Source organism: Arachis ipaensis, chromosome B02 (genome assembly GCF_000816755.2).
Source record: "Arachis ipaensis cultivar K30076 chromosome B02, Araip1.1, whole genome shotgun sequence".
In the NCBI taxonomy this organism is placed as follows: domain Eukaryota; kingdom Viridiplantae; phylum Streptophyta; class Magnoliopsida; order Fabales; family Fabaceae; genus Arachis; species Arachis ipaensis.
The window spans coordinates 60,332,687-60,348,939 of record NC_029786.2 but is presented as its reverse complement, the minus strand read 5'-3'; the positions used below and the strand labels follow the sequence as shown (position 1 = coordinate 60,348,939).

Below are 16,253 nucleotides of genomic sequence, written 5' to 3'. Positions count from 1 at the left end.
CCCTGCCTCCAAGTTTGAAGTATGCTTACTTTGGTGACAACAACACATACCCAGTAATCATAAATTCAAGCTTGAGTGAAGGATAAGAAGAGGAGCTTATCCATGTGCTGAAGCAACACAAGGATGCTATAGGATGGACACTTGCAGATTTGAAAGGAATTAGTCCTTCAATGTGCATGCACAAAATCCTACTTGAGGAAGATGCTAAACCCTCAAGACAACAACAAAGAAGGCTAAACCCAATAATGAATGAAGTAGTCCAAAAAGTGGTGTTGAAATTGTGGCAAGCTGCGGTGATCTACCCAATCTCAGACAGCCCTTGGGTAAGCCCAGTGCAAGTAGTCCCTAAGAAAGGAGGGGTCACTGTTGTTCCATATGAGAAGAATGAGCTGATTCCAACAAGAACAGTGACTGGCTGGCGCATCTGCATAGATTATAGGAAGCTTAATGAAGCTACCAGGAAGGATCACTTCTCCCTATCTTTTATGGACCAGATGCTAGAAAAACTTGCAGGACATGAATATTATTGCCTCTTGGACGGTTATTCTGGTTTCAACCAAATAGTTATAGATGCTCCAATTGCAGGAATTGAGATGATCCTTCCACAGAAGTCAGAAGAGGGTGCAATAAAGTCACCAAGCATCTTCCTTCTATTGTTGGCATTGTTGTTATTTTCGGCTGCCATGACTTCTTCTTTTTCGAAAATTTTTGTTAGATCCTCTCCAGAGAGTTGTGCTTTAGCTTCTCTTAGCTTCCTCTTCAAGGTCCTTTCAGGTTCGGGATTAGCTTCAACAAGAATGCCTTTGTCCTTGTTCCTGCTCATAAGAAAGAGAAGAGAACAAAAAAGTATGGAATCCTCTATGTCACAGTATAGAGATTCTTTGAGGTGTCAGAGGAAAACAAGAATAGGGGGATGAGGTAGGTAGATAAGAATTCAAACATATGAAGAAGGAGAGAGAGTCCGAATTGCTAATTGAGGAGGAGTGTTAGTCCTTAAATAGAAGAAGGTGATGAGGGGAAAAATTTTCGAAAACAAATTTTTAAATAAAACTAAAAAAAATTTTAAAATAATTAAAAAGAATTTTTGAAAAAGTGGTTGATGGTTTTTCGAAAATTATAAGTGAGAAAGTGGTTAGGTAATTTTGAAGAAGATTTTAAAATCAGTAATCAAAAAGATATGATTGAAAATTATTTGAAAAAAGATGTGGTTGAGAGAATATGATTGAGAAGATATGATTGAAAAATTGGTGCACGAAATTGTGATCATCAACAATGGTGCCAAATACTTGGAGCTCTCAAACGTGAATCACACTTTGTCACAATTCCGCACAACTAACCAGCAAGTGCACTGGGTCGTCCAAGTAATATCTTACGTGAGTAAGGGTCGATCCCACAGAGATTCTCGACTTGAAGTAAGCTATGGTCATCTTGTAAATCTCAGTCAGGCAGATTCAAATGGTTATGGAGGATTGATAATTAAAAGATGAATAAAGCATAGAATAAAGATAGAGATACTTATGTAATTCATTGTTAGGAATTTCAGATAAACGTATGAAGATGCTTTGTTCCTTCTGAACCTCTGCTTTCCTATTGCCTTCTTCCAACCATTCATACTCCTTTCCATGGCAAGCTTTATGTTGGGCATCACCGTTGTCAATGGCTACTTCCCGTCCCCTCAATGAAAATGTTCCAAATGCGCTGTCACCGCACGGCTAATCATCTGTCGGTTCTCGATCATGTTGGAATAGGATCTATTGATCCTTTTGCGTCTGTCACACGCCCAACAATCGCGAGTTTGAAGCTCGTCACAGTCATCCCTTCCCAGATCCTACTCGGAATACCACAGACAAGTTTTAGACTTTTCGGATCTCAAGAATGACCGCCAATAATTCTAGCCTATACCACGAAGATTCCAATCTTGGATTAGAAACCCAAAAGATACGCATTCAAGCCATTGCTAGTAGAACAGAGGTGGTTGTCAGGCACATGTTCATAGGTGAGAATGATGATGAGTGTCACGGATCATCACATTCATCAAGTTGAAGAACGAATGAATATCTTAGAGAAGAAGTAGACGTGAATTGAATAGAAGAACAATAGTAATTGTATTAATTCATGAAGAACAGCAGAGCTCCACACCTTAATCTATGGTGTGTAGAAACTCCACCGTTGAAAATACATAAGTACAGGGTCTAGGGATTGCCGTGAGGCCAGCCCCCAAACGTGAAAAGGTCTATGAAAGTATGATCAAGTGTATCAAAGTATGAAAATACAATAGCAAAAGGTCCTATTTATAGAAAACTAGTAGCCTAGGGTTTACAGAAATAGGTAATTAATGCAGAAATCTTCTTCCAGGCCCACTTGGTGTGTGCTTGGGCTGAGCATTGAAGCTTTTACGTGTAAAGACTTTTCTTGGAGTTAAACGCCAGCTTTTGTGCCAGTTTGGGCGTTTAACACTACAAAAAAAGAGACATAAAATGGAATAAATATTACGGCAGTTTTGTAAAACGGCCGTAATACCTGGGTATTATGACGTTTTTCATTGTTGTCATAATTGAATTGTATTTGGTGGCGGTTTCTGTTGATTTTGGCGGTTTTAAAATGCCATTATCACTTCTATATAAAATAGCCTAACCCTAATCCAATTCTCATTTTTCGTTGAAACGCAAAGTTTGAATCGCTGCCAGAGAGATCTTCTCTGTGACGACCTTCTCTTACCGATCTCCTCCGGCGACGACCTTCTCTTACCGATCTCTTCCGGCGACGATCTCCTCCAACGACGACCTCATTCGGCGACTTTTTCCTCAGCGGTGATCTTCTCTGGTGACCTCTCCTCTAACGACAATCTCCTCCTGTGATGGTCTCCTCTAGCGGCATCTCTTACTGCAATGATCTCCTCCGGTGGCATTCTCCTACGCCGGCAATCTCATCCAACGAGCTAATGTGCTATGAGAGATTCTCCTCCCACAAGCTCGCGAGTTAGCTTCTTCTTCCTCTTTTCCTCTGTTCTCTTGAAAATATTTTACTCTAATTCTTTTGATTTCTTGAATTATTGATCCAAAATTTCAGAATACATGATAGATTTTACGAAATGGCAACTACAACTACTGAGCTAGGGTTTCTGAGGAAGGGATCGTTGAAACAATTCATAATGATGACAATGATGAAGCGCCCGATGCTGCGGAGAATGGAGTTGCGGTAATTTTGTTGTTTTATTGGATTATTTGTGCCTGAAACTTAATGCTTTTAGTTAACAGTTTGTTTTAGTTCCTTGAGTTGATTCTTTCATGCTTTATCAGTTCTGAATTTGTTCCACTATGTGCTTATAGTCTCACCGTCCAGTGGGGGTAAAAATAATCATATTTATTATTATTAATACTTTTATTTCATTTCCTATTTCCTATTTTGTTTATTTAATATCTGTTTAAAAAACTGTGTTCATGAGTTGCAGGGAGCAAGATGACTACGAGGTTGTGAGGAAGGTGGGAAGAGGGAAATACAGTGAGGTCTTTGAGGGCGTTCACTCCCACCGATAATGAAAAATGCATCATCAAGATCCTCAAACTCGTCAAGAAGAAAAAGGTGAATCCAATTCCAATCCCTACACCTATTGCAGCTTGTATTAACTAATATGACTGCTATTTTTAATTTAAAGCAACACTGCTGTTTTCATTTTCAGTATACTTTTTCACTTCATTCCATCCTCATATGGCAATGAATGTTGTGCCGGGGCTTCAATGGACAACTTTGGTCCAGTAGTTTATTTAGTTTGTTATTAAATTTCTAATTTCAAACCTGTAAGATTTTACCCTTTCCAATATTCTGGTTGTATATATAAGTTTGTACATCTTATAAGTTGTTATTCTGGTTGCAGTTAAAGAGGGAGATCAAAATATTGCATAATCTTTGTGGAGGTCCCAATGTTATAAAGCTACTTGACATTGTTAGGGACCAGCAATCAAAGACCCCAAGCCTTATATTTGAATATGTCAATAACACTGATTTTAAAGTTCTCTACCCCACCCTGTCAGATTATGATATTCGATATTATATCTATGAACTTCTAAAGGTAAGTTTTATACTCTATTGGTTGTCTAAGATCAGCTGTTATATCTTATTTTTGCAGTCATTATTTGTTTGACATATTTCTAGACATTATCTATGCCAATGCTTCGTGGAAAATTTAGTTATTATTTTTGTATTTTTCTTTACGGTGAAATATTAGAAAGTGGTTGAGTAATTGCTGCATAGCTCTTTGACAGCTTCTTCTACATTAATCCTCCGATAGATGCAATTAAAGAATGAATTGGTTGAGGTTTGAAATAGGTTGTAGAGTGGCTTGTAAGGAAGTTGATTTTGATTTTTGAAAATCACTTCCATTGCTTATAAATAATGCATAGCAGGAAAATAGACTTTTTCACTAAATGCACTTGTAATATCAATATCTACTAAGTTGATATTTAGTCTTTGAAGATAATACAATCAAGGCAAGGAGATATTGGGAACTACTACGGTGTTCAGCTTCTTGATGCTTCAGTGACAAAATACCAAGATTATGGTCACTAACAACTTACTCACCCTCTTGTGTATGTCCACAAAGACTAGTGCTTTTCTTTTTTCCTTTTTGCCACTAAAAACTCAGTTTCCTGTCTACCACCTTGTGTTTCTTCGAATATGATTTTGTAAATTTTTGTGAAATATTTAACTTATTACTTACTCTTGAAATATTTAAAAAAAATTGTTAGCATTTTGCTAATAAGTGTTGTAAAGAATTGAAGACATTTAAAAAAAAAGAAATATTTTTAAAAGTTTTCATTTATGTAGTCAAAAGTTCAAAAGTCTTTGTTTTTTACTTTTTTCAATAAAAGTATTTGTTTTCTATTTATATATATTATCGTTTCTATTGAGGTTTTTGATAAAATATTTCACATACTTTATAAATAGAAGAAAATGTACTTTTCCCAGTAAATTTCTAACATTCTATTACTTGTCAACTCTTTGTAGCTTTTATTTCATAAGTTCATTCATGTTTATGCTTTGCGCTTTGTGACATAAGAAAAAGGATACAAGCAAAAGTGGTCTCTTTTTTTTTTAATTTATTAATTTATATTTGGTCTTGAGGAAAAGCAATGAGAGTTATATCCATATCCAAATCTAATTCCAAGTCCACGTACTCATAAGTAATGCATAGCCTTTATTATAATAATGGTGTTATATGCTTTGGTATTTGGACATAACTTCTGGGGAAATTGGAGATAAATTTAATTTGGCAGTTGATGATCTTTGAAATTCAGGATATACATTGGAGAGACACGTGGAGTGGAGGGATTGGGTGAGAGGTTAGAGGTGAGGGAATTATCCTTCATATACAGTTGGCTCTCCCTCTCTGATTTTGTTTGTTTGTTATATGTGATGTGTGCTGCTCTGCTCTCCATACTCATGCATGCTCGTTTCTGCTTCTTTTCTTTGATATATGCATGCTCGTTTCAGCTTAACTGTGTCAGCAAGTTTAGCCATTGACTTCATGTGGTAGCTGTCTTGAAGGTTACTTTTCTTTGTCTTATGCTTTGTTTGTTTAGAATTGGTCATTTTTTGTCTTATTAATTCCGATTGACGCAACAAATTTAAATTGCAACTTTAGGAAGCTTTCAAACTTCTGCACAACCAATAATGTATCACGTATACAATTTTGTTAATAAATTAGTATTTGGATCATTTTTGTTAATAAATTTTTCAACCATGAAAATGGTTATATTATCCATTTTAAATTATACGATGAGACAATTTAGTTTTCCAAACAAGTAACAGCCAAGCTAAACCATTGCTTGTGTTATACAATGCTTCATTTTGCAGGTAACTAATTCGGCTATCTATATCATGTTAAAAAATCATAAGGCTAATGTCCAAGACTCTTCTGATCTACAAAATTGTTAATAGGAAAGGGTCAAAGTTCCCTTCAAATCTGAAGGGAAGGGAAACTTCAGAACAGTGAGCTTCAAGTTCAAAGCAGTTGCACCAAGAACAAGACTCACATTTTACAGCTCCTTTTACCATACCAGAATTGATGATTATGGATCTCTCTGTGGCCCTGTTCTTGACCAGGTTATAGTGTTTTCTGTCGCATAAGTTATTAAACCATTAATGTAGTACTTAGTAACTATGATTTTTGCAAGTTACTTGAGCCTGTCTTCTGTATAATTGCACGAGACCACCTTATATTAAAACTTCATCTTGCTTTTGTATACTAATTCCCTATATTTTGTTCATGTATGCATTAAATAACCTTATAATTTCTAAACTTATAGCTAATTAGTTAGCAACATCATGATAGTGGAAGCAACATGTTCACTTGAGTGTGTAATTCAAAATATTAAGCAAATTAACATCCTGAACAGAAAGGACTTGAAGAATTCTAAAAAGAACAATACTAAGATTGGTAGTTACCCCTCATATACGCTGCTAATGTCTGATTAAAATTGCAGAGTTAGCTTTTTAAGAAGCAATGAACATTGAATCATGACGGTGTATCACGGTGTAGTGCAGGGAGGTAGTCTGAGATCAAACGGCTCTCCTTTTCATCACACTCGTATCGTACCTCTGTCGATCTTAAGGTAAGCAGTTTTGAGGTCTGGTCCTGTTAAGGCTAGTCAGCAAAGTACATGGCTCAATTTTGTTGTCACTAAATTGCACTGAAAATATATTTTGGTTTGCAGGACAAGTGGAGCAATTTCCTCAAGGCTAGCTTTGCTCAGGCACCTGCAAATGAAGGGGTAAGAGTTGTGATTTTGCAAAATTAATCTTGCTTATTAGTGAGTTTATATAAACATGATTTGTGGTTAAAAACTATTTGGAAATTAGTTCCTACAAACATTCCAGGAACTGTTTCAACATGCATGCATGTGACTTAAGTTGCTTAATATTTTACTACCTGTCCAAAATTAGTTAGGCATTTAAGCATAGAAATTAAGAAAATTGGAAACATCTTGATTTTTTAATAAACTAGATTGATTTTACAAAACTACCCTTAACTCTCCTTATCCTATACTTATTGCCACTTTCCTCTTTCCTCTCCTCTTTAATAGGATGATTACAGTTGGAAAAATTCGACCTAATTCTTTTGCTTACGTTGTTCTCTGCAGAAATCCGACCTATTATAACTCTTGAATTAGGAATTTGGGTTCTAACTTTATTTTCCTTGTTAAATTTGTTTTCTTGACATAGATGAACGTGCGGAAGCATGGTACAACGCCAATCCTGGAACCGATTTTGCTACGAGTACGAGAGATTAAAAAGGGGGCTGCTTCCGTGGAAGGAGTAGAAGCAAAATTCTAGCAGGTTTGTATTGAAAAATATATCTTGTTATAAATCTTTTCTTTAGAACTCATTGTTCTGATAATTTTTTGGTAATTTGCATGCTGCAGTTATAATATTTTTAACACATGCAGGTACCTGTGAAACACTGCCTGAAGAGGTACTTGGGAAGATGGGAGCACCTCCAAAGAGTGATGTGCCGATTATTACACCCAATGAGCTACCTGAGGTTGCTGGTTTATTGCTTGGATTTCCAACGAGATTTGGACTCATGGCTGCTCAGTTTAAGGCATTCTTGGATGCAACTGGAGGCCTATGGTGTACACAGGCACTAGCAGGAAAGCCTGCTGGAATTTTTTACAGCACCGATTCTCAAGGAGGCAGACAGGAAACCACCCCGTGAGTTTTCGAATCTGTCCAATTTTGCTTCCCTTACTTGCCATTTTCTCCCATGAGTGTCTCTTAATGCTGATTATAGACATTTGTGAACTACATTGCCTTATTTGAGAAAGCTAAGAGAAGGATAGGTACACACAAATAAGATGGAGCCAAAGAGGTTAAAAAGATAGCTACTCCTAATTAATAATGAGTTCTTATCAAATAGCATATTTCTTGTAAGACTGCTGGTTTAGTTTTCTCTTCTTCAAAATGCTAGTAGTTTGCTATTTATTTGAGCAACTATTTATTTCTAACGTTTAATTTTCTTTTGCAGATAATATTTATTCACACGGACATGAACAATGAAAATGTTGGAAGGGTCTGTTGCAAACTTTTTGAGCATCTCTAGGAAAACTCCCAATGTAATAGAACTAATAATATTTCTTAGTTTGATATTTTGTATAGGAATTATTACTTTTGATTTGCAATACTAAAAAAGTATATATTATGTTTAATACTGAGTTAAATAATATTTTGTCTATGAATTATGATTTTGTTATTGTGGAATTTTAATAAAAAAATTATTTGTTTAGCATGATAGAAACAACAGTAAAAATGGTATTTTTAAAAGATAAAAAATGTCACTTTTATCCGGTAAAAAGGGCGGTTTGTAACTGCCATTTTAAACAACATGAAACGCCATTTTAACCTGGTAAAAACGGCGGTTTTAAATGTCGTTTTAACCAATAAAAATATCACTATTAAGGTAAAAATGGCAGCTCAAAAATACCGTTTTAACCAACAAAACGCCACTTTGTTAGGGTCAAAATGGCGGTTTAAAAATGCCATTTTAATCAATCAAAAACGCCACTTTTACCCTAGAAATTACAGCGGTTTGAACTGCCGTTTTAACCAACCAAAAACCACCCTTTTATTTGGAAATAATGGCGGTTTCAACCGCCGTTTTAATCAGTCAAAAACCGCTGTTTTATTTGGAAATAACGGCGGTTTGAACCGCCATTTTAACCTATCTAAAAACCGCCGTTTTAACCTTGGAAATTGTGGCGATTTTCTGAAAATCGCCGTAATAACCAGAATGGCACCCAGAATTACGTCGTTTTTTAAAACCGCCGTTCTTGGTAATAATGGTGGTTCAAACTGCCGTAAATACCCAAAAAAATCGCTGTTTTAACCAGAATTTTTTGTAGTGTAACTCTAGCTTTTATGCCAGTTCTGGCGTTTTGACGCCAGAATTTCTATGCTGACTTGGAACGCCAGTTTGGGCCATCAAATATTGGGCAAAGTATAGACTATTATAAATTTCTGGAAAGCCCAGGATGTCTACTTTCCAACGCAATTGAGAGCGCGCTAATTAGGCTTCTGTAGCTCCAGAAAATCCACTTCAAGTGCAGGGAAGTCAGAATCCAACAGCATCTACAGTCCTTTTTCAGCCTCTTAATCAGATTTTTGCTCAGGTCCCTCAATTTCAGCCAGAAAATACCTAAAATCACAAAAAAACACACAAACTCATAGTAAAGTCCAGAAATGTGATTTTTATTTAAAAACTAATACAAACATAATAAAAACTAACTAAAATACACTAAAAACATACTAAAAACAATGCCAAAAAGCGTATAAATTATCCGCTCATCACAACACCAAACTTAAATTGTTGCTTGTCCCCAAGCAACCAAAAACAAAGTAGGATAAAAAGAAAAGAATATACAATGAATTCCAAAAATATCTATGAAGATCAGTTTTAATTAGTTGAGCGGGGCTATTAGCTTTTTGCTTCTGAACAGTTTTAGCATTCACTTTATCCCTTGAAGTTCAGAATGATTGGCATCTATAAGAACTCAGAATTCAGATGGTGTTATTGATTCTCCTAGTTCAGTATGTTGATTCTTGAACACAGCTACTTTATGAGTCTTGGCCGTGACCCAAAGCATTTTTTTCCAGTATTACCACCGGATACATAAATGCCACAGACACATAACTAGGTGAACCTTTTCAGATTGTGACTCAGCTTTGCTAGAGTCCCCAATTAGAGGTGTCCAGAGCTCTTAAGCAAACTCTTTTTGCTTTTGGACCACGACTTTAACCGCTCAGTCTCAAGTTTTCACTTGACACCTTCACGCCACAAGCACATGGTTAGGGACAGCTTGGTTTAGCCGCTTAGGCCAGGATTTTATTCCTGTGGGCCCTCCTATCCACTGATGCTCAAAGCCATGGATCCTTTTTATTTTACCCTTGCCTTTTGGTTTTAAGGGCTATTGACTTTTTCTGCTTGCTTTTTCTTTCTCTTTTTTTTTTTGCATATATATTTTTTTCTGCAAGCTTTTCACTACTTTTTCTTGCTTTAAGAATCAATTTTATGATTTTTTAGATTATCAAATAACATTTCTCCTTTTCCATCATTCTTTTAAGAGCCAACAATTTTAACATTCATGAACAACAAATTCAAAAAATATGCACTGTTCAAGCATTCATTCAAAAAGACAAAAGTATTGCCACCACATCAAAATAACTGAACTGTTTTAAAATTCGAAATTCATGCACTTCTTTTTCTTTTTCAATTAAAAACATTTTTCATTTAAGAAAGGTGATGGACTCATTTTCATAGCTTTAAGGCATAGACACTTAGACACTAGTGATCATGTAATAAAGACACAAACATAAATAAACATAAAGCATAAAAATTCAAAAAACAGAAAATAAAAAACAAGGAAATTAAAGAACGGGTCCACCTTAGTGATGGTGGCTTGTTCTTCCTCTTGAAGATCTTATGGAGTGCTTGAGCTCCTCAATGTCTCTTCCTTGCCTTTGTTGCTCCTCTCTCATGGTTCTTTGGTCTTCTCTAATTTCATGGAGGAGGATGGAATGCTCTTGGTGCTCCATCCTTAGTTGTCCCATATTGGAACTTAATTCTCATAGGGAGGTGTTGATTTGCTCCCAATAGTTTTGTGAAGGAAAATGCATCCCTTGAGGCATCTCAGGGATTTCATGATGAGGAATTTCCTCATGCTCTTGTCCATGAGTAGGATCTCTTGTTTGCTCCATCCTTTTTTTAGTGATAGGCTTGTCCTCATTAATGAGGATGTCTTCCTCTATGTCAATTCCAGCTGAATTGCAAAGGTGACAAATGAGATGAGGGAAGGCTAACCTTGCCAAAGTAGAGGACTTGTCCGCCACCTTTTAGAGTTCTTGGGATATAACCTCATGAACTTCTACTTCCTCTCTAATCATGATGCTATGAATCATGATAGCTCGGTCTATAGTAACTTCAGATCGGTTGCTGGTGGGAATGATTGAGCGTTGGATGAACTCCAACCATCCCCTAGCCACGGGCTTGAGGTCATGCCTTCTTAGTTGAACAGGCTTCCCTCTTGAATCTCTCTTCCATTGAGCGCCCTCTTCAAAAATGTCTATGAGGACTTGGTCCAACCTTTGATCAAAGTTGACCCTTCTAGTGTAGGGGTGTGCATCTCCTTGCATCATGGGCAAGTTGATGCCAACCTTACATTTTTCAGAATGAAATCTAAGTATTCCCTCGGACTATTGTAAGCCAATTCTTAGGGTCCGGGTTCACACTTTGATCATGGTTCTTGGTGATCCATGCATTGGCATAGAACTCTTGAACCATTAAGATTCCGATTTGTTGAATGGGGTTGGTGAGAACTTCCCAACCTCTTCTTCGAATCTCATATCGGATCTCTGGATATTCACCCTTTTTGAGTTTGAAAGGGACCTCGGGGATCACCTTCTTTTTGGCCACAACTTCATAGAAGTGGTCTTGATGCACCTTTGAGATGAATCTCTCCATCTCCCATGACTCAGAAGTTGAAGCTTTTGCCTTCCCTTTCCTCTTTCTAGAGGTTTATCTGGCTTTTGGTGCCATAAATGGTTATGGAAAAACAAAAAGCAATACTTTTACCACACCAAACTTAGAAGATTTGCTCGTCCTCGAGTAAAAGAAGAAAGAAGAGAGTAGAAGAAGAAGAAATGGAGGAGATGGAGGTGGGTTGGTGTTTCGGCCAAGGGGGAGAAGTAGTGTTTATGTTGTGTGAAAATGAAGGAGTGAAGATGGGTTTATAAAGGGGTGGAGAGAGGGTTAGGGTTCGGCCATATAGGGTGGGTTTAGGAGGGAAAGTGGTTTGAATTTGAAAGGTGAGGTAGGTAGGGTTTATGATGGATGCATGTGGATTAGTGAAGGGTTTATGGAGAAGAGGGTAGGATTTGATAGGTGAGGGGTTTTTGGGGAAGAGGTATTGAGTTAATTGGTGAAGGGTATTTGGGGAAGAGTATTATGAAAAGGTGTGAAGAAAAGAGAGAGTGAGTTGAGGTTGGTGGGGATCCTGTGGGGTCCACAGATCCTGAGGTGTCAAAGATTTCTCATCCCTGCACCAATTAGGCATGCAAAATGCCCTCTGCTGCCAATCATGACGTTAAATGCCAGGTTGCTGTTCATTTCTGGCGTTTAACGCCAGCTTCTTACCCTTTTCCGGCATTAAACGCCAGTCTAGTGCCCATTTCTGGCTTTAAACGCCCAGAATGGTGCCAGTAAGTTTCTCCTCCAGGGTGTTCTGTTTTGAATACTGTTTTTCATTCTGTTTTTGCTTTTTCAGTTATTTTTGTGACTTCACATGATCATCAACCTACAGAAAACATAAAATAACAATAGAAAATAGAAATTTAACATAGATAAGTAAAAATTGGGTTGCCTCCCAACAAGCGCTTCTTTAATGTCAATAGCTTGACAGTGGGCTCTTATGGAGCCTCACAGATACTCAGAGCATGGCCTCCCAACACCAAACTTAGAGTTTGAATGTGGGGGCTCTATTTAACTCTGCATTGAAAGAAGCTTTTCATGCTTCTTCTCCATGATTACAGAGGGAGATCCTTAAGCTTTAAACACAAGGGAGTCCTTATTCACTTGAAGGACCAATTCTCCTCTGTCAACATCAATCACAGCTTTTGCTGTGGCTAGGAAGGGTCTGCCAAGGATGATAGATTCATCCATACACTTCCCAGTCTCTAGGATTATGAAATCAGCAGGGATGTAATGGTCCTCAACCTTTACCAAGACATCCTCTACAAGTCCATAAGCTTATTTCCTTGAATTTTCTACCATCTCTAATGAGATTCTTGCAGCTTGAATCTCAAAAATTCCTAGTTTCTCCATTACAGAGAGAGGTATGAGGTTTATGCTTGACCCTAGGTCACACAGAGCCTTTTCAAAGGTCATGATGCCTATGGTACAAGGTATTGAGAACTTTCCAGGATCTTGTCTCTTCAGAGGTAATCTTTGCCTAGTCAAGTCATCCAGTTCTTTGATGAGCAATGGGGGTTCATCCTCCTAAGTCTCATTACCAAATAACTTGGCAAAGTAGCTCTTTGGGTAACTAAATGTTTTGTGACAAAGTAGCTCTTGATCATGGACTTTTAGCTGACAATCCCAGGTTCGTTAACCCAAGTTACCAGGTGATGAAGCACCCCTTAGAACCTAGTTATCCAAGCTTATCTTTGTACCAGAGTAACATAGGTATATATCCAAAACTTCAAGCCATTGGTGCCTAGCCATTTTGATTATTTCTTTTTGTTTCTTTCTCTTGTATTTTCTTTCTTATACAAGGACCTCTTTTATTTGTCAAGTCTTGTAGAATGTAACTTAAGTTTATACCTAATGAGTCATGCCAACATCTAGCCTTATTCATGAATCAACTAATGAACTAGCACATACCACCACCTACTAGAACCTTATCCATCTTCCAAGGTTGGACTTTTCCTCTTTCTTTTCACAACATTTTATTCTTTATTTAGACTTGGGAATTCAACCATACAATCAAAATAAAGTGTAATGATTCAAGTACAATACCTAGCAAGTAGAACAAGCTAAAAAACAGAATATGAGGCAAATACTTAAATAACTCAAGCATTGGGGCATGTCCTGTTCCATACAAGCATGTCCTTATTTAAAGAAACATAAAGAGCTTTAACAACCTTTCATTCTTTGCCTTTTTCGGTGGCCTCCACTTATTTGCGCTTCTTTTTTGTCCTTCCTTCTTTTTGTTCGCTCGTGCCTCCTAACTCTTGGCTTTTCATCCTTGACTTCCTCCAACCTTCTGATGTTTGTTTCAAGTTCTCATCATTTTACTTTGCTCTTTTTGTCTCTAGGGATGCTAACTCGCTTTGAACTTCTTCATATTTCTTGATTTTTGGGTTTAGCAAGGGCAAATACCCAACTAAGTAGTTGAGCTTAGCTTGAGTATTCATGTCATACTCAGCTCTGTTTATATACCTTCCTTCTTGAAATGCTCTAAACTCATCAAATGCCTCGAGGTGTATATATTTCTGCTGACCCATCAATTGGATACATTCATCTTGGTGAGCTTGTTTTTAAAGCAATTTGTTAATGGTTTCTTCTTGTTGAGCTTGCTTCTGACTTACCATATTGATGGATTCACCAAGTTTGTTGTAATGTTGATTTTGTCATTCCATTAATTGGATTTGTAGCTCCCTTTGTTGATCCATTAATTGAGCGTGGCATCTCCTTTGTATGTCCAGCATTTGCACTTGAAAACTCCTCTGTTGTTCTTGAGCTTTACCATATTGTTTAGATAACTCATCAATTGCTTGTTGGATTTGGGACATGTTGAATGGACTTTAGTGAGGGTGGCGTCTTCCTCTTCTTGAAGAACCAATGGTGCTTTTGAGCTCCTCTATGTCTCTTCCTTGCCTTTGTTGCTCCTCCCTCATAGCTCTCTGATGCTCTCTAATCTCATGGAGGATGATGGAGTGCTCTTGGTACTCCACCCTTAGTTGTCCCATGTTGGAACTTAATTCTCCTAAGGAAGTGTTGATTTGCTCCCAATAGTTTTGTGGAGGAAAGTGCATCCCTTGAGGCATCTCAGGGATTTCATGGTGAGGAATTTCCTAATGCTCATGTTGAGATCCATGATCTCTTATTTGCTCCATCCTTTTCTTAGTGATGGGCTTGTCCTCTTCAATAAGGATGTCTCTCTCTATGTCAATTTCAGCCGAATTACAGAGGTGGCAAATGAGGTGAGGAAAGGCTAACCTTGCCCAAGTGGAGGACTTGTCAGCCACCTTGTAGAGTTCTTGAGGTATAATCTCATGAACTTTCACCTCTTCTCCAATCATAATACTATGGATCATGATGGCCCGGTCTATAGTAACTTCAGACTGGTTACTAGTAGAAATGATTGAGCGTTGAATGAACTCTAGCCATCCCCTTTTTCCTCTTTCTAGAGGTTTCTCTGGTTTTAGGTACCATAAATGGTTATAGAAAAACAAAAAGCTATGCTTTTACCACACCAAACTTAAAATGTTTGCTCGTCCCCGAGCAAAAGAAGAAAGAAAGTAGTAGAAGAAGAAGAAAATGGAGGAGATGGGGGGAGAAGATATATTCGGCCAAGGAGAAGAAGAGAGTGTTGTGTTGTGTGAAAATGAAGAAGGAGTGAGGGGTTTATATAGGAGTGAGGGGGTGTGTAGGGTTTGGCCATTAGGGTTGGGTTTGGGAGGGAAATTAGTTTGAATTTTGAAGGTAGGTAGGGTTTATGGGGAAGAGAGGGTGGATGTGAATGGTGAAGAGGTGATGGGAAAGTGTGATTGAGGTGATTGGTGAGGGGTATTTGGGGAAGATTGTTATGAAAAGGTGTGAAGAAGAGAGAAGAAATTGTAGGGGTCCTGTGGGGTCCACAGATCCTGAGGGAATCCTGTGGGGTCCACAGATCAAGTGGGGTCAAGGACTTAACATCCCTGCTCCAATTAGGCGTGTAAAATGCCCTTGCTGTGCAATCCTGGCGTTTAACGCCAGACTGCTGCCTGTTTCTGGCGTTAAACGCCCAAATGTAGCTTGTTTCTGGCGTTTAACGCAAGGTAGATGCTTGTTTCTTGCGTTAAACGCTAGCTTGGTGCCTGTTTCTGGCGTTAAACGCCAGACAGATGCTTGTTTCTCGAGTTTAAATGCCAGACTGCTCTCCTTCAGGGTATGCTATTCTTAATGTTGTTTTTCATTTTGTTTTTGATTTTTCAGTAGTTTTTGTGACTCCACATGATCATCAACCTAAAGAAAACATAAAATAACAATAGAAAATAAATAAATATTATTAGATAACATTGGGTTGCCTCCCAACAAGCGCTTCTTTAATGTCAATAGCTTGACAGTGAGCTCTCATGGAGCCTCACAGATAATCAGAGCAAGGTTGGAACCTCCCAACACCAAACTTAGAGTTTGAATGTGGGGTTTCAACACCAAACTTAGAGTTTGGTTGTGGCCTCCCAACATCTTCAGGGTATGCTATTCTTAATGTTGTTTTTCATTTTGTTTTTGATTTTTCAGTAGTTTTTGTGACTCCACATGATCATCAACCTAAAGAAAACATAAAATAACAATAGAAAATAAATAAATATTATTAGATAACATTGGGTTGCCTCCCAACAAGCGCTTCTTTAATGTCAATAGCTTGACAGTGAGCTCTCATGGAGCCTCACAGATAATCAGAGCAAGGTTGGAACCTCCCAACACCAAACTTAGAGTTTGA

General features: G+C 37.6%; 1 long non-coding RNA gene across 22 annotated transcripts; it reads left to right on the top strand.

The window, feature by feature from the left end:
* Positions 2,636 to 8,234, top strand: LOC107625333. Of its 22 annotated transcripts, none has more exons than XR_002357459.1 (12): positions 2,636 to 2,978; positions 3,070 to 3,198; positions 3,452 to 3,582; positions 3,680 to 3,797; positions 3,875 to 4,586; positions 5,295 to 5,346; positions 5,491 to 6,102; positions 6,483 to 6,611; positions 6,714 to 6,770; positions 7,222 to 7,335; positions 7,446 to 7,710; positions 8,024 to 8,234. It is a non-coding gene; the product is annotated as an uncharacterized LOC107625333 (long non-coding RNA). The 22 variants fall into 22 exon arrangements; XR_002357465.1 differs by lacking the exon at positions 3,680 to 3,797 and having other exon boundaries at positions 2,637 to 2,978; positions 3,875 to 4,069; positions 4,474 to 4,586; XR_002357464.1 differs by lacking the exon at positions 3,680 to 3,797 and having other exon boundaries at positions 2,637 to 2,978; positions 3,875 to 4,069; positions 4,465 to 4,586.